Source organism: Rhinolophus sinicus, linkage group LG14 (assembly GCF_036562045.2).
Source record: "Rhinolophus sinicus isolate RSC01 linkage group LG14, ASM3656204v1, whole genome shotgun sequence".
NCBI classification, from domain to species: domain Eukaryota; kingdom Metazoa; phylum Chordata; class Mammalia; order Chiroptera; family Rhinolophidae; genus Rhinolophus; species Rhinolophus sinicus.
Window position 1 is genome coordinate 27,120,785 of NC_133763.1, and position 18,456 is coordinate 27,139,240.

Genomic DNA, 18,456 nt, shown 5'->3' on the forward strand with positions numbered 1-18,456 from the left:
CCGGCCGCCTATTGGCTCCTGGGGCGGGGGTAAGCATTCCCTTTTGGAGGGTCCTGGCCAGGCACATTGCAGCAGTATGTTCTGATTGACGCTGGAGTTCTAACTTTCAGTTGTTGCTGTCTTTTGGTTTCACGGCCTCTTTCATGGACTGCACTGTGAATCATCAAGGTCTAAAAATACGTCGTGCGTGCTGTGTGAAGTATGTTTTTCGTGGTGAATGTTACACCAACGGAAGCTTAAGATTGATCTTCAGGGAGATCTGGGGAAACTTGGAGGAGCTTCAAGAATTAGCAGGTGTGTTATCCAAACAATTGTTTTATCAGGTACAGGAGGGTGAGGAGCTTGCTATTAGGGCTGAGCTACTCTTTTGGTTGTCAGTCCTTTTGCTATGACACCAGAAGGGAGTCTGAAACAAGATATATTTCAGTTTTGGGTGATGTTACTGTAAGCAAGAATAACTTGGAAGCTGTTGTGGTTTTTTGGGTTATTTTTTGTTTGTTTGTTTTTCCCTCCATTCATTCTTGGGGGGAGGGGTAGAGGCTGTCAGTGGAATCTGTGAAAAGCCACTGGCAATTTTTAAGCTAGTTAAAGAGAGATCCTCCTAAATAGACAGGCCACTTGGCTATGGGGTACAGCCCAATCTTGCTGTTCCAGAAAATATCCCAAGAAAATTGATCCTTTACTTACTTGAAAGACAGGTCCTGTGACTGCAAACAAAGGATAATTCTTACAACTTAAATGTGGGAGGAATTTCTGTTTTTTTTAACCGCAGATGTAACATCCTCTTTGAATTAGGACAGCAATACAAGGGGTTAGCTCAGCCAGGAGTACAAAACCTACAGTATTCTCTAATGTATTTACTTGTTTAACTTCAGAGGGGAAAATACCTTTGAATACAAATTACTTTATAGCTTACATATTGTCATCATTAGACTGACAACAGAAACAAAATTTGACAACCGTAAAGAAATACAGGATGAAATATTTCCAGTGTTGAGGTCTCTGATTTTCTTTCCTGTTTCAATTGTTTGTTGAATGAAAGATTGAGATGGTGTTTGAAACTATAGTCAAAGATACTTGGTGAAGGCAGGGACAATATTATCCTAAAGCAAATTCCCTGAGAATAGTTAAGCAATGTGAAATTATAGTGATTATGAGTTTCCAACAGTTTTCTGGTTAAATAGTATTCCTCTATGTCCTCTTGTCTAGCAACTGTGACATTTCTAATGAGATTGTAGAGAACAAATGGGAAGGACTGGACATATTCTAATTATACTCACCTGTGAAACTCTAGTAGCTTTTTTTAGATTACAGAATTGTAGCAAATATTTAATTCATAGAGATTGTTACTAGTGCTCATTTCAAAAGACACGGAACCGAAAGAGTGGTTGTCAGTAGTTAACAAGAGAAGCTGTGGGCTCCATGTCTCTGCTGGTAGATCTTTTAAGAACCTCCCTCCTACTAGGTTTTCTGAAGGGACTTTCTGCTGGTATGTCTTGGGGAGCAGTACTCCACTGGTGGGGAGCACATTGATGGGCCTGTCCAGGCATCCCTGCAGACATCATACCCTGGGAGCTTGTTGAGCACCTACGGGTGAACTAATCAGTTCTTAATTCACAGGCTTCAGGCCTATGACCCATCAGCCATGTTCCCTTAAAGGGGAAAAAATGAAGTAAGGACAATACCACAGAAGGTTGAAATTAAAAGAGTCAAATCTGTTCTATCAGGCAAAAATTCCTTAACCTGCGAATAAAACATTGTGAGGTGCCCTCCTCCCATTCTTCCCTCTCTCCAAGTTCTTTTTTCCATGCTATTCTTTCAGCAGAAAATTCCAAATACATTGTTACATGAAACTCACTTCTCTAAGAGAGTGGGCTACAGAGTTAACCTCCCTATAAGGTCTTGCAAATCCTTCTCTGGGAAAGCAAGATATTTATTAAGGACATGTTTTATCAATATATTGGTAAATTTTACAGCATTCCTTACATTCTTATGATGTTTTTGAATTTAGTATTTTTAGTCTTTAGCAACGAGCTATAGGCCTGATAGAGTTGGCCAATCACATTTCAAGGCAAATTGAAATTTCTATTTGTAGTTTTAATTGCTTATGTTGAGTAGACACAGGATATCTTTCCCCTAAGGGCTCTTTCAGAGTAAGCAATTAAGCCAGAACAGTTACCTCATATCAAATCAATCAACAGTGGAATAATAAAATTTAAAAACTGTTTAATTTCTACTGTACACAAATTTTGCTGTGCATGAAATGATCATAGAACTTTCCAAAATTCAAACAACTTTGAGCTGGATACTTTTGTAAGTAAAAATAGTACCAAAAAAGTACATAAAAGTGACTATTAATGCTATAAGTGTTTTCTTTAATTTTGTGTGTAAAGCAATATTCCCTTTGATTTACAATTAATTGGAATTTTGCCATAAATAACTTGGACCTTGAATTGATGAAAGTGTTTTATTTAATGTAGACCTTTTATGATAAAGGTATTTGGAAGCTGTTTAGGACATAACGTCATAGAATTGATTTCCAAGTATATTAGAAATCTATTATGAAATTAACAAAAGGAAAAATATAAAAGTTATACACATAATTTAAATTCAATGTTACCAATTTTATTTTGTAGAGATAGTGATGAGAAATCTGAGGTAATTTTGGCCAACTTTTGGTAGTTGAATCTCCACTGCTCTCCTGCCACTTTCCCCTCTGGCTGTTATGCTGAAGTGACAAGCTGCTTTCAGTACCTCTAACCACCCAGTTGTCTCACTCCCAGACTTCTACATATTCTCCACCCATCCTCAAAGGCAACTATTCAAAGCATTTTTGAGTTCCCTATATAAAGTGAATCCCTGCATACCCCATCATCTTTCTCTGCCTTTCTCACTCTCACTCACTCTTTTGGTACATTTAAGTCTATTTGTGTCTCTGTATCCATCACCTATCTTTCTCTACTTCTAAAGTTTGACAACAAAATCCACTTTCTATTATCTGTGTCAGGGAGAGTGGTGGGAAAAATCACCCGAGCAGAGATGATACCCAAGTTTCCCACCCCCACAGCACCCCATTGTGGAGAACCCCTGTGAACATAACAGTGCCTTTAGATGGGGCTGGGTACTAAAGAAGAGCTTTTCCAAAAATATATCCTCAATATTCACTGGTGTTAACACATTTCTATATAATTTTAAAACCATAATCTAGTGACTGGTGAGTACAGTAATGCCTAAGGTTTACTAGAGATAGGGTTTTTATATCATACATGTAATTTACAAAGTTGTTGTAAATTAAGATGTGGCAGGTGATAAGTAATATGGTGATGGCAATAATGTCAGTGGGTTGAGTAAGTAAGCTGCTCTTCCAGGTCTCGAGGAGCTCACCAAGAAATCCTGTAGAACCCACTGAGCTCCTTCCCATTTAGTACTGGGTTGTGGGTGCCCAGAATTAGCTCATGGCAACTGCCCTATCTGCATAACTACCACAGAGGCAGTAGATACCTGTCCCTTTCCAAGGGAGCCCAGAGCACCTGCTGGCATTCTGACACTAATCATGGCCCTCTGCAGCTGTCACACACCTTCTACACAGAACTGAACCAAGCTTATCCTCTCAGACCATGTCTGGAATTGCCCCCTGAGCCAACACTGAGCAGAAGAGGGCCTGTACCAGTCCAAATATTGAGACCATGCTCTTAAAACCACATTCCCCATTTCCATTGTTTTTGATTTCTCAGAGGAACAGAAAGCTCCCAGAATTGCCTTTCTCGAATAATCTTACCACCTTGTGAGACTATTTCTCAGTCTAGATCTTTCTAACCCCTTTCAACCATACCCAACAAACTCCTTTTCAGTTGTGAACACTTACCTTACATGGTCCATCTTTGCACAAAGCCTTCTCTCCGCCTTTCTTCTCTGAAATGTGCTTCTCCCCTGAAGATACTGCTTCTTCTGTAGCTGTTCAAAAGAAAAGGCTACTATTTTCTCATACCTACTCACTCACAGCCTGAAGGAAGTCAAAATTCTTTTGATCTTGTGTCACCTTTTCAGTGTATTAGCTTTATCTTTTCTTCTCATCTACCTTCTCAGAAAGGGTGGTCATGTTCATTACCTCCACCGCTGCACCTCCTGTTTCATCCATTCTCTTTGTCCTTACCTAGCTCTTGCATCAGCCTTCGTCCTCTGTCTCATTTTTCTTTAAGCCATCCAAACGATTGCCAGTGATTTAGCTAAAACACAAACCCAACCCTGTCTTCCTTCTGCTTAATATTTAAATGCCTTCTTGATGCCTGCAAGATAATATTTAAGCCTCACAGCATGGTTTCCACCATTCTCTAGGACCTGGCCTCTGCCTGGCTTGTAAGCCTCTTCTCTCACCAGCTCCTATCCATTTAATAGCTGGAACTCCAGCAGCCATCTTAGACTATAAGGTTCGTTGGGGAGTTGGAACCCTTCAGAGTGGAAATGTAGACTAGAAGGTGCTATTTCTCATATAAATCCAGGCCCTCTGGGATAGGAATGTGAACTAAGCTTCTGTCTCAATTATCCCATTGATAGTTGGGTATTTTCAATTACTTTCTTTTTTTAATTAAAGTTTATTGGGGTGACAATGGTTAGTAAAGTTACATGGGTTTCAGGTGTACAATTCTGTATTACATCATCTATATATCACATTGCATGCTCACCATCCAGAGTCAGTTCTCCTTCCATTACCATATATTTGACCCCATTTACCCTCATGACAACATTGATGGATCTGATATTATTTTGTTAAGTGAAATAAGTCAGACAGAAAAAGTCGAGAACCATATGATTTTCAATTACTTTCAATTACATCTAATCCTACTCGCTTTAAAATGAGAAAGTTGGACTTCATATTCTTTAAGAGTCATTCCAGCTTTCAGATTCTTAAAATCAAAACTAAAGTAGATATCCATCTACTCGCACAGCCTCTTTACTAGGTTGAACCTTATGAAAATGTCAGCAGTTGACCATTTTTGCTCTACAAAACCTACAACCTCATATCAACCTAACGTGTCATGATATCTTTTCATATTTGCTCAATATTTCAAATTATGTAAGCAAAGCCAAGATTTCACCTTCAAATTTAAAGTGGTTGCATTATCCTTCAGTCATTCAAATCCCCGTGATTCCCATTCTAGATTTGTGGTATGCTATTGAGAGGAATTTGGGATACTTCTCTTTCAACTTGTCTCCCATATTGGTGAAGAACATACCAAATGGCTGTCCCAAAACAGTCTGTAACTGGAACAGGTTCTGTTCTGTTCTCACTGCTTGGGATGACTGATAGAGAAAAACTCTCGTGATGTGTTTTATGGCCTTTCATTAGAGTTAATATTGCCAACAAAGGCATTCAGAGCACACTTTGTCTAGCATTTGAGAAATGTAACTATGTTTAAAGAAAAACCCTTCCTGCTTCCATGTAATTGTTAACATGGGGTTACATTTAGGAGGTTTCAGAAGGGCATGTGCTTTGAAGCAGTAGAAACATAGACAAATCAAGAAAGATGATTTCACATTCAAAATTGTAGAAAGGATTTGACCAACACTGTTTTCTTTATATTTGTGGATGTGCTTTCATTCTGTTTCAGAGAGGAAGACTTTTTTTATGATTGTAAATCCCAGGGGAATCATGGAATCAGGTGCCACGTGATGCACTGGTTACATTCATTCATTCATTTAATCAATATTTTGGGTGTTCACTATGTGTCAAGTGAGTCATGTTAGGTATTCATGGATTATGCCCAGTTCCTACCTGCTGGGCTTTGACCACCCCTAGTATAAAGTTACATTGTAAAGTGGTGTATGTACTAGTTTGGGAAGACCGTATTTTGATCTCTGTGGTTCCATAAAGGAATTCAGTCCCTGGGACATGCTAGTTCAGGCAATCCTTCCTAAAATCCAGAATGCGGTAGGGCTCAATTCGTTCACTAATTTAAATATGATGATGAGATAAAATATCTCCTGTATTAGTATAAAAGAATGGGCTCTCTGCACAAGTAGGAAGAACAGAGAGGTGGTAAGTCCTAGCAATCCTTTCCTGAGATGCAGTGATAGAATGTCATAATTAATCTGTGGGGCAACAAGCCTGGGATGTAAGTGCAGACTTTTAGCTTGCATCATATTCTCATTGTTATCTCTCATCGTCTGAAAGGCAGGAACTAATGATGAGCCTTTGGAGAGAATAACAGAAGATGGGTATATACTTATATGCTGTTCACTTGCTCATTCATTCATTCCATCAGTCAACAACCACCTGTTGAGCCCTTACCATGAACCAAGCATCAGCTGTGACATGGATATATAAGACTGAGCAGACATACACTGTCTCCCTCAGGACATTTGCCACTTAGTGAAAAAGGCATATGTTGATTAAATAATTGAAAAAAAAGCAGAAAACGAAAAGCTGTGCAATGTATTTTGAGAGAAAAATTCAAGCAATTCTGAATGAGGGACTGAGAGGCTATAGTTACTTTTGATTAAAATAAAATCAGTCAACAAAAATAACATAGTGACTAAATATACCACCACCAGTTTAGTCCTTTGCAACCAGATACATATGAATATAATGTCTGCCCGTCATTAACTAGCTGTGATACTGGCTACTTACAAACCTTTCCATTCTCATTTTCCACATTGAACAATGACCAAAACTATAGTGCCCAGTCTGTATGACAGCTGGGAAGATAAACTTCAGCAATGACTTTGAAGCATTTAGCTCACTGTCTGGTACACAGTAGGCTTTATAGCAATGCCTGTTAGCTGTTATCATTTTCAATGGTAGTGGGCTATCTGTGGGGGCAACATATGGTCCACAAGAAGATTTATACCCCAGTTCCCAGGACTTTAAATATGTTACCTTAGATGGCAAAAGAGGCACTGAAGGTATCATTAAGGTTACTACTGGCAGTTGACTTTGAAATGAGGAGATTATGGGGAGAAAGGAAAGTGCGAGGAGTAGCCACTGTCATCGGCGCCGCAGCGCAGGAGATGAGGAGACCGGGCTGCTGCCCTCCGCACCTCCCCACTGCCGCTCCCGCATTCCCTGACCCATTCCAGCAGCAGCTAAAACATGGTACATTACTATGAAGTCCTGGATGTGCAGAGACACACCTCAGCCGAGTACATCAAAAAGGCAGACGGAAACTGGCACTGAAGTAGCATCCAGATAAAAATCCTGACAATAAAGAAGTGGAGAGAAAATTCAAACAAGTCGCCAAGGCATATGAGGTGCTGTCAGATGCTAAAAAACGGGACGTCTCTAGGATTTCTGGGTGGTAATTCCCGCCCATTCTCAGCATTTTTTTTTCTTTCCCATTCCGGAATCCTGAGATATAAACTGTTTTCTGTTCTCCACCATGAATTGTTTCCACAAAGTGACCACCAATACTACCAACCACCTGCGTTCAAGGAGCCGATTTTCCCGATTTCCTGACCAACTTTTCTTGGGATTCGGGAACGGGAACGTGAACAACAACAAAAAAATCACGAGAACAGGCAGGAATTCCCACCCAGAAACCCAATCTATGACAAATACGGCAAAGAAGGATTAAACGGTGGAGTTGAAGGTGGAAGTCATTTTGACGGTCCTTTTGAATTCAGCTTCGCATTCCGGAACCACATGACGTCTTCAGGGAACTTTTTGGTGGAAGGAACCCGTTTTCATTCGACTTCTTTGAAGACCCATTCGAGGACTTGTTTAGGAACCAGAGGGGCCCCATGGGAGCAGAAGCTGAGGCACAGGGTCGTTCTTCTCTGCCTGCAGAGGGTTCCCATTGTTTGGAGGAGGTTTTTCTTCTTTTGATACTTCCTTCCTTCAGGGTTCACTTCCTTCAGGTCACTGGGTCACGGGGGGCCTCCCTTCATTCTCTTCCAAGGCGTTTGGTGGGAGTGGGAAGGGCAACTTCAAATCCATATTAACGTCCATGAATCTAACCGCAGAAAAATCAGCACAAAGAGAATTATGGAGAATGGCCAAGAGAGTGTGCAAGTTGAAGAAGATGGCCAGTTAAGGTCCTTAATGATAAATGGTAAGGAGCAGCTGCTTTGCTTGGATAACAAGTAACTCAACACGCGTGCATCACAGAGGTGTTAGCTGTAATGCCCTGTGAGGACTAACAGGAACAGTTTCTGAAGATTTCAGACAAACTCGACTTTCAGTATGAGATACCTGATCTAAAGTATTTATACCCAGCTCATTAGACCCCTGTTGTCATAAACGTTTGATTTATTGTTGGGACCACATGATAAGACAATTTATTGTCTTTAAAATTGTTATAAATTTCTGTATGCACTTGGCTTTTTTCTTAATTGTAACCCAAGGTGGCCATGACTTCCGTACACTAACATCAGCACATACCTGCTTTCCATTGTGTCTGAGACATGAGCCAAGTAGTGTCAGCCTGCTATAAAGTTAGTATTGCCAGATGACTCTTCACCAAAATAATTTCAGTTGTTTTCAGTATTTAGTAATGAAGAATATTAATGCATTAATGGTAATACATTTCTGATTTAATATAAATTGAGGATGTTTTCTAGTTGTGCATGAATGCTGACAATGTAGTAAGTTTTGACAATTGTTTAAATATGTAATGTTAAGCTTAGGTTTACAAAGTAAAGTTGGTAAACTGGGTCTTTGTCATTTGCTTAAAAAAAAAAAGAAAAAGAAAATAAATGTGAATGTGTTTGGTGCATTCTTCCCTGAGTGGGACCTGTAAAAACAAAAAAGGAGATTATGCTGGATTATCCAGATAGATTCAATGCAACCATATGGGCCCTTAAAACAGAAGGGAAAAATAGAAGAGGAAGACAGAGAGATTCAAAGCAAAAGAAGGATTTCACACGCCGTTGCTGGCTTGAAGATGGATGGGGCTACACAGGGAAATGAGAACCTCAGTCCTACCACCATGAGGGAATTAATATTGTCAACAACCTGAATGAGCCTGGAGGCAGATCTTTCCCCAGAGACTCCAGATGGCTGGCACTTTCATTTCTGCCCATGAGACCCTGAAGAGAGAACCCAGTAGAGCTCATCAGAACTTTGTGTTAATTGTTTTAAGCTACTAAATTTGTGGTAATTGTAACACAGTAATAGAAAATAAATATGCCAAAAGTTTCAATGTTTTTAACTTCAACAAGCATAATAGTAGTAGTAGTAATAATAACAAAACATTCAAATCCTAATGAATATTAAAACTTTTGAGATATACTTTATATAAAATAAAGATCACCAATCTTAAATAATAATTTGATGGGTTTTGAAATGGATACATTCATGTGACCATCCACAACAACTATGCTATAGAATGTTCTGTCACTCCATAGATTCCTGTCACTCGGGGTCTCAGCTCCCACTCCCCACATAAGAACACAAGACATGGTGAGGCCCAAAAGGAACACACACGGAGCCATAGAATGGGGAGTCACACCACTATATTCTTGCTGGTGGCTGGGTTGGAGACACAGGAAGCAGGAGCCACACTATCCGCAACCCGCCATCCACTTCTCTCTGGCAACCAACCTCACTTGCTAGATGCAATCTGCCGTGCTAACTGCAATCCACTCTTGCTAGCTCAGCCATCTTTTTGCTAGTCCCCATTTTCTGCTAGCGTAGCCATGGCAGTTATACTAGTGTCCAATGGCTCACTGGTTAAAGCTGATGGCCAACTAGCCACAGCTGATGGCCATCCAATCACAGTTGATAGCCATTTACTACCTGAGTGTGCACCTTTCCACATGAGGGCGAGAGCCAGGAAACTGCACTCCTGGCTCTGTCCCCACATGGGTTATGTAATAAGTTTAGGTTTACCTATATGAGGAACTACTAAACTGTTTTCATGGTAACCATACCATTATGCATTCAAACCAGCGATGTAGAAGAGTCCATTTAACCCAATTCTCATCATCACTTAGTATTGCCAGTCTTCTTAATTTTAGTCATTAGAGTGGGATCTTATTGTGGTTTTAATTTGCATTTCCCTATTGACTAGTGGATTTGTAAGACTTTTTAATTTTGGGTGTAAATATTTGCATATAATGGATGGAATACTTTTATCAGATACCAATCTGTGGCTTATCTTTTATTCTTTTACTTTTGGCTTTTGAGAAGGAAGAGTTTGAATTTTGATGAAGTCCAATTTATTGAATGTTATTTTTATGGTTCATGCTTTTTGTGTCCTTTCCAAAAACACCTCTCCCTAATTCAAAGCCACAAGGATTTTTTTTTTCCTATCTTTTTTACATAGTTTATGGTTTTAACTCTTATATTTATATCTCTGGTCCTTTCAGTCAATTTTTGTGTATGTGTGTCATAAGAGTTCATGGTCATTATTTTTCATACAGTTATCCAATTTACATAAAAGACTATCCATTTTCAATTGAATTGCATTTTTGTCAAATGGTTACATAAATGTGGGTTTAGTTTTGGACCCCTATTCTGTTTCATAGATCACTATGTCTATCCTTATTCCAATATTACACTGTGTTGACTTCTACAGTTTTATAGTGAATCTTCAAAACAGGTAGTGTAAGTTCTTTAACAATGTTCTTTTTAAAGATTGTTTTGGTTAACTAACATCCTTTTCATTTCATCTGAATTTTAAATAAGCTTGTCAATTTCCAAATAAAATCTTGCTCAGATTTTGATTTGGGTTGTATCATACTCATATAACAATATGGGTAGAATTGACATCATAACAACATTGAATTTTTTTTGCTCGATGGTCATGGTATATCTCTCCATTTATTTAGGTCTTCATTAGTTTCTCTCAGCATTGATTTGAGGTTTTAAGTGCAAATGTCTCAGCATCTTTTGTTACATGTATTCATAAGTATTTTTGATACTTATGCTAATATGAGAACTCAATGTTTAATATTGCAATTGTTCTTTGATAGCACAAAATATAACTGATATTTGTATATTTATCTTCTACACTGGAACTGTGCTAAACTCATATATTACTTCTATTCATTTTTTTATATTACTTAAGATATTCTACATTGATGATCATTAGTCTACAAGAAAAGGAATTTTTACATCTTCTTTTCCAAACTGCATACCTTCTTTCTTTCTCTTCCTTCAATGGTGAAATATTAGGCACATTCCCTCCAAAACAGGGAACAAAGCAAGGATTTCTACTTTTACCACTTTCAGCATAATATTGAAGAGAAGTGGTAAAACTAGAAATCTTTGCTTTGTTCCCTGTGTTTGCAGGAATGTGCTCAGTATTTCACCATTAAGTATGATGTTGGCTGTAGATTTTTCATAGATGTCCTATATCAGTTTAGGAAGTTGTCTTCTATTCCAAATTTCCTAAGAGTTTTTATCAACAGTGTATTATTGAATTTTTCTTGGTCATTTACCATTGCTGACAGTAGCACAAGTGTCTATTAGATGAGAGCTACATTTCACAGAAAACATCAACAAATTTTGAATGCTTGTCTTTTAGTAAAAAAAAAAAAAAGACTCACAACTCATTCTGACATTTGAAAGCTTTTGTATACTGTGCCATGCTCTAATCAGTAAACATCAGTGTGGCACAGAGGGTTTGAATTACTGCCCCCCTCATTATGAATTACTATCGTTTTCATAAAATTTTATATGTTTTTTTTTTATAAAATCAATTACATTATTGACTTTATTCACTTTGAATTTAACTTACTTATTGAAGTATTTTGCAATGAATTATGCAATAGATTCATTTTATGTCTGGTGCTATTGCTATTGCCTTAGTCATTTTTGTTTTGTTTTTTTTCAGTTTGGTCAAATCTTCACCAATATTCAATAAAATGTTTTGTTTATTTGTTTGTTTACTACCTTCTTTGTGTTAGAATATACTTTATTTGGCATACTTGCTCTTTAGAGGCTCACAAAATTTGGTTCTTGAAACAGAAGTGATCAAATACCATACGATTTGACACATTAGAAATACATCATGACAGTTTGAAACATACCTTTAATTTCCCTCCTAGTCACATACCATTGTAACTAAAGGTTATAATGACAGCCTTGCATCAAGATGGGACAACATTATTGGCCAATGGGACATGAAAAGAAATGAGAGGAGTTGCATTCAAGCCTGGCCACACAACATCTCTCTTGATCTTCTGTTTGGTTGTGCTTCTATGCAGCTGGAAGCAAAGGACTCTGTATGATGAGGGCACATGATTTTAGGAGCCTGAGTCTCTGTGGTTAATCCTTGAAAGACAGACACCCCGTAAGTGTCTGTCTACCAAGAGGACCTTTGGCAGAAATTGGATGAGTAAGAAATAGATCTTCCTTGTTTACAACATTGGCAAATTGGGGTTGTATGTTACAGATTGCCTATCCTAACTAATCTATATAGCAAAATGGTATAGCAAATTTCCCAACTAAGTAACAGGATTCACTATTTTGAGGCTTTAAATCAACATAACTTTTTAAATGCATCTTCTAGTAGTGTTTGCTGAAGAAGAAATATTTATATATTATTCATATATTCTTTTCCATGTATTAGTTCAACATTTTTTTACAATAGAAGGAAGACCAAGTATTTCCCCAAAGCTATTTGGCATTTTTTTTGTTTTACTATTAAGGAAGAAACCCCAAGCAAGACTTACAAATACTTCTAAGTTCATTAAAAATTCATAAAGTACTATGTAGAGTATTCACAGCTTAAAGTAATTTTTAATTGTAAATGTTTTTCTCTATATCCTATCTACATACTTATTTTTAATTATCTTATTGATCATTCTATCATTAGTTTATATTTTAAATCAAAGCACACACTTAGTTAAGATTTCCTCTTCAAGGATTCATTTGTAATCTCATAAATCAAATAATCTTTCTAATTAATAAATTTGTATTTCTTTTTGGCCAGCTTCTCGCAGATCTGACTAGATCATGAATTACTATACTTCATCACATTGTTGATGGGAGAGCTTGGTGGGAGAGGGAGAGGGGGCAGCTCTGCTATTCTCTTGTTGTTGGCTTGTGCCCTCCATATTTTCATTACCCTGAAATCAGCCTTTCCATGGGGAATGACTTTAACCTACCTGTCCTGTTTTTCAGGACTAGTTTAGTAAAAACCAGATAATTTAATCCATAAATCCACCTCACCAGACATATGTTAACTGCATTATCCATGACATTCTGAAAGCAAATAAACAAAGGAAGGAGCCACCATCACCTTTCCCAATTTCACAGAATACTGATTTTAGGATATTCACATGACTATCTATGAATACGAAAATGTGATATTTTGGGAGTCTGCCTTAGAACACACTTCATAACAAAAACAAAACAAAAACAAAACAAAAACCCCTCATTCTAATTTAATAACTCATGGTGGGGAAATTTTTATTCTTGATAATTTGTAAAATGTATTGTTGTGTTTGTTTTTTCATTACAATACTCTGTAAGTGTCACATCCCTGAGGACATAGACTTGTCTCCTGCTTCAAACAGAAAACACAGGTTATCCTATGTGAAGCTTCTAAATTATTAGCTGTTTTCCTCCTACCCTAAGCAATTACATCTACCCTCCCTTCCTGTCTTAGGGGAAGAAGTGTTTTCTCCTTGACAAAAATAATAATCTTAATAATGTTTCCAAAAAGTACATCAAATTCTCATCAGTTTTTTTAGCTTATATGCAACTGTACTTTCCAATGATGTCCTTGAAACTTTGGAAATCAGTTTTCTATTTTTTAAATTCTATTGTTTTTAAGCATCTGCCTGCCTTGAACTGTATTGTACTGTGTTAGATGATATCATGTCCTGTGCTAAAAAGATATAATATTAAACAATAAAAAGTCCTAGCTAGACCTTTAGTTATAATGATACTATTTGACATATCAAAGTATGATTTGAATTTTTAGATCATTAGTTTCCTACAATTTTCTGGTCTTTAGGTCTTGGTGGCAATTCAGCTGCAAGATCAGTTAGACCTTCTCTTTCTCTTTTACATTCCACATGGAGATTTATACTGAATATAAATACGTGACTGGTCTTCTGTTTCCTTTTAGCCATACATACAGTTTAGCTACACTTGAAGAGTTAGAGCCAAGAGATTCTTTACTTTAATAAAATTGATTTTACACATTTGACCTTACTTTATTTAGGAATAGCTTAGAAGGAATCAAATACATTTTTCTTCTTGATTCATCCCTGGTGAAGTCAGTTCCTGATTAAGGTCAAATTTTTCCTTTGGCAAGTCTAGAGTTTCTTATTAAAGCTCTGATTGCAGACACATGACTGTTCAAGAGTAAAGGTAGGAAATAGGGCAAGGTACACAGGCTAATGTTGTTTCTGTTTTCCCCCCAAAGTATCAGGCATGTGGGAAATTGTGTCAGTTGACTCTGTGATAGTGAAACTTCACAATTCATGTGTCTTTTGGATTTCCCTGAAGCAGACATGGGGATCATTAAGTTCAGACCTGGGGATCCATGAAATAAAATGTGACTAATACTGATTTTAGAGGATATGGCTAGCAAGACAACTGTTATTGATGATTTAGGGAGAAAAGCTAAATCACTGAAAAAGCATCAAGCATTGTTTTATAATCACTATGGCATTAACTGATTGGTTTTCTCAAGATGGAGATGATGCATTTGAGAAGCTGCCTGTTGTGGCTGGGGATGTGGGTGTTGCTAGGATTAGGAAGTATAATGTTGACTCGCAGGTACTTGGAAAATTAGAGGATACCAGTAAATCTCAGTAAGTAGAGTGATTCAGTATAAGGTCTACTTGAATTAATCAATGCTGATCAGTAAAGAAATACTCAGTGATGGGTTTATGCTGTCTGAAGTTCACTTGGCAAGCTTCTGGTCAAGATGGCAGAGCAGGTAAATGCTATTCTCACCTCCTCCCATGACCACATCAAAATTACAACTAAACTCCAGAACCACCATCACTGACAATTGACTGAAGTCTAGCTGAACAGAAGTCCTATAGCTAAGGACATGCAGAAGAAGCCATCTTGAGACTGGTAGGAGGGGTGGAGATGCAGAACCAGCTGGTCTCCCACTGACATGTGATGGTTAAAAATTGGGAGGGCTATCTCAGATGCAGAGGTCCCCTCTAAAGAGCAAGGGGTTTCAGCCACACACCAGCCCAAAGTTCTAGTTCCAGGAAAAGAAATCCCCATAACTTATGGCTGTGAAAACCAGCAGAGAGTGTGGCTGAGTGAGATGGAGGGCTGTTGAAGTACCAACCATTCCTCGTAAAGGGCCCATGTATGGATGTTCTCACTAAAAAAATTAGTCGCTCTAAGCTCCAGCACTGGGACAGCAGCTCAAAAGGTGCCAGACACATACAGGGAAGAACTGAATTGTCTGGCTTCAGAGGAAGGGCTGGATGGCAACTTTCTCCCAGATAGAAGTGCTGACAAAAGCCATTATTTCTTTGTTGAGCCCTCTCCCCTCCCAGTGTGGAGACACAGGCGGACACCATCTCTGAGTCTCCATCAACCTAGCTAACATGATTCTCTATGCCCTGGTGATTCCCTGAGACCCTATCCCACCCAAATTACAGGCCCAGACAACCTGCTTCCAGGGGCTTTTCCAGAAAAATGGCCTCATGCTGTAGATTTCCCCTAAAATCTCTCAAATGTTTGCAACCAACCACCAAACAAGCAGCATCTGGCCTTGGTATGTCCTATACCATTTGCTAAGCAGCCCCAACCCTGGCACTAGCAGTAGCCAGACTTAGTTCATAGCTTAGCCTCTCCCAGGTACTTCCATGCCCAGCACAAGTGGCAAACCATCTGCAGATAACTTTGTAGCTTATACAAAATGGCCCCAGGTAGGGCACAGGTAGTGATTGATCTTGGCCTTCACCAGAGCCTCTCCATAAAAGAACTAGAATCAACACACCTGGTGGCCATCTTCAGGCCACACCACTCCATCTTCAGAGCACCACCCAACCATCTCCACAAATGACATCTGGCAACGGGCAGATTTGACAGACACCAGGGCCCTGCTAAAGTGAAGCCTGCTCTATAGGGTCAGCCCCAGCACAACAGCTCTGCTACTATATATATGGTTAGTCCTCACAACTAATAAGCCTGAAGGTCAATCCTTCCCATTGATGGACAAACAGCAATCAATGCTCAACTACCACAGAAGGGCACACATAACCCACAGTAGGGACATCTCTGGAACACCTGGCTCAGCTGAGCAGGGAGATTGCACTACTGAGCCCCACAGGACACCTACTACATAAGTCAACTCTATCAAGACTGGGAGACATAGCAGATCTATGTAATACATAAAAACAAACACAGAGAGGCAACCAAAATGAGGAGACAAAGCAACATGTTCCAAATGAAAAAATAGAAAAAAGCTCCAAAAAAAAAAGAACGAAAAAAATAGAGACAAGAAATATACCAGATACAGAGTTGAAAACACCAGTTATAAGGATGCTCAATGATCTCAGTAAGAAATTGAATAAATAGATAGGACATAGAAATGGAGATAAAAAACAAACAAACAACAACAAAAACATTTAAAAAGTACCAGTCAGCTATGAAGACTACAACAACTGAAATGAAGAATACATTGGAATCAACAGTAGATTAGGTGAAGCAAAGAATCTATCAGTGATTTAGAAGATAAGGTAGCAGAAAACATCTAACTAGAAAAGCCAAAAGAGAAAAGAACCCAAAAAATTGAGGAGAGTTTAAGGGGCTCTTGGGACAACATCAAGCATACCAACATTTGCACTATAGGGGTACCAGAAGGAGGAGAGAGAGAGTAAGGAATTGAAAACCTATTTGAAGAAATAATGACAGAAAACTTCCCTTAGCTGGTGAAGGAAATAGACATACAAGCCCAGAAAGCACAGAAAGTCCCAAACAAGATGAACCCAAAGATACCCACACCAAGACACATCATAATTAAAATTCCAAAAGTTAAAAGACAAAGAAAGAATCTTAAAAGCAGCAAGAGAAAAGCAGTTAAGTTAGTTACCTACAAGGGAGCTCCATAAGACTGTCAGCTGATTTCACAACAGAGACTGCAAGCAAGAAGGTATTGGCACAAAATTTTCAAAGTGATGAAGAATAAGAACTTACAACCAAGATTACTCTCTACCCAGCAAAGCTATCATTTAGAATCAAAAGACAAAGAGAGCTTCCTTGACGAGTAAAAGCTAAAGGAGTTCATCACTACCAAAACAGTATTACAAGAAATGTTAAAGGGAGTTTTTTAAGAAGAAGAAGAAAAAAAGATAAAAAAATATGAATAATAAAATGGCAACAGCTACATAAGTATCAACTATTACTTTAAACGTAAATGAATTAAAAGCTCCAATCAAAAGACATAAGGACGCTGAATAGATGAGAAAACAAGACCCTTACATATGCTGCCTACAAGAGACTCGCTTCAGATTGAAAGACACACACCAAATGAAAGTAAAGGGATGGAAAAAGACATTTCATGAAAAAAAAAAAAAAAAAAGCTGAAATAGCAATACTTATACCAGACAAAATAGACTTTAAAACAAAAGGTTATAGTTTAAAACAAGAGACAAAGAAGAACCAAGTAATTCCACTTCTGAGTGTTTGTATGAAGAAACCCAGAACATATGCATCTCTATGTTCATTGCAGCATTATTTACAATAGCCAAGATAAGGAGGCAACCTAAGTATCCATCAATGGATGAATGGATAAAGAAGAGGTGGTACAATGGAATATATACAATGGAATATTACTGAGCCATAAAAAGGAATGAAATCTTGCTATCTGCAATAACATGGATGGACCTAGAAGGTAGGATGCCAAGTGAAATAAGTCAGACAGAAAAATACAAATACTATATGATTTAACTTATATGTGGTATCTGAAAAACAAAATAAATGAACAAACAGAACAGAAAAAAACTCAAGAGTTATGGAGAACATTTTGATGATTTCCAGACAGGATGGGGTTTGGGGGTAATTGAAAAAGAGGAAGAGATTAAGAAATACAGATTGGTTGTTACAGAACAGTCATGGAGATGTAGGGTATAGCATAGGGAATATAGTCAATAATATTGTAATAACTATGTATAGTGTCTGATGGGTACTAGATTTATTGGGGTGATCTTGTAAGTTATATAAATGTCTGATCACTATGTTGTACACCAGAGACTAATATAATATTATATGTAAATGCTAATTTAAGAAACATTTTAAAAATAAATTCATTGGGAATTCGTAATTTCAACTTAATCCACGAACTTAAACATTGTCCCCTTTTAGTGGTCAGAGAATCTTGCATTTAAAGAAAACTGAGCCAGTGTAGAGATTTTATTTTGATTAAATTCTAAAGTGAATCTTTTCATTCTGGATTTCAAGTTTTTAAATATCTATTTCAAAATCTTTTGTTTGAATTGTTGATGTGTATGGTGCATATATTAAAACTTACTTTATTATTGTGTGTTTACATATCAGTATAAACAGGTAATAGATAACCAAGTCATTCC

At 37.8% G+C, this 18,456-nt stretch overlaps 1 long non-coding RNA gene and 1 pseudogene across 3 annotated transcripts in view; both read left to right on the top strand.

Moving 5' to 3' along the window:
• The first annotated feature begins 10 nt into the window (after window positions 1-10).
• LOC141568554 (uncharacterized) overlaps window positions 11-18,456 on the top strand; it is a 58,451-nt gene continuing 40,005 nt past the window's right edge. For 2 of the 3 annotated variants that reach the window (XR_012491704.1, XR_012491703.1), the window contains exon 1: window positions 11-294. This is a non-coding gene — a long non-coding RNA (uncharacterized LOC141568554). The remainder of the gene's footprint in view (window positions 295-18,456) is intronic. The other variant, XR_012491702.1, reaches the window with a different exon arrangement.
• Window positions 7,061-8,294, top strand: LOC109437708 (dnaJ homolog subfamily B member 6; annotated as a pseudogene).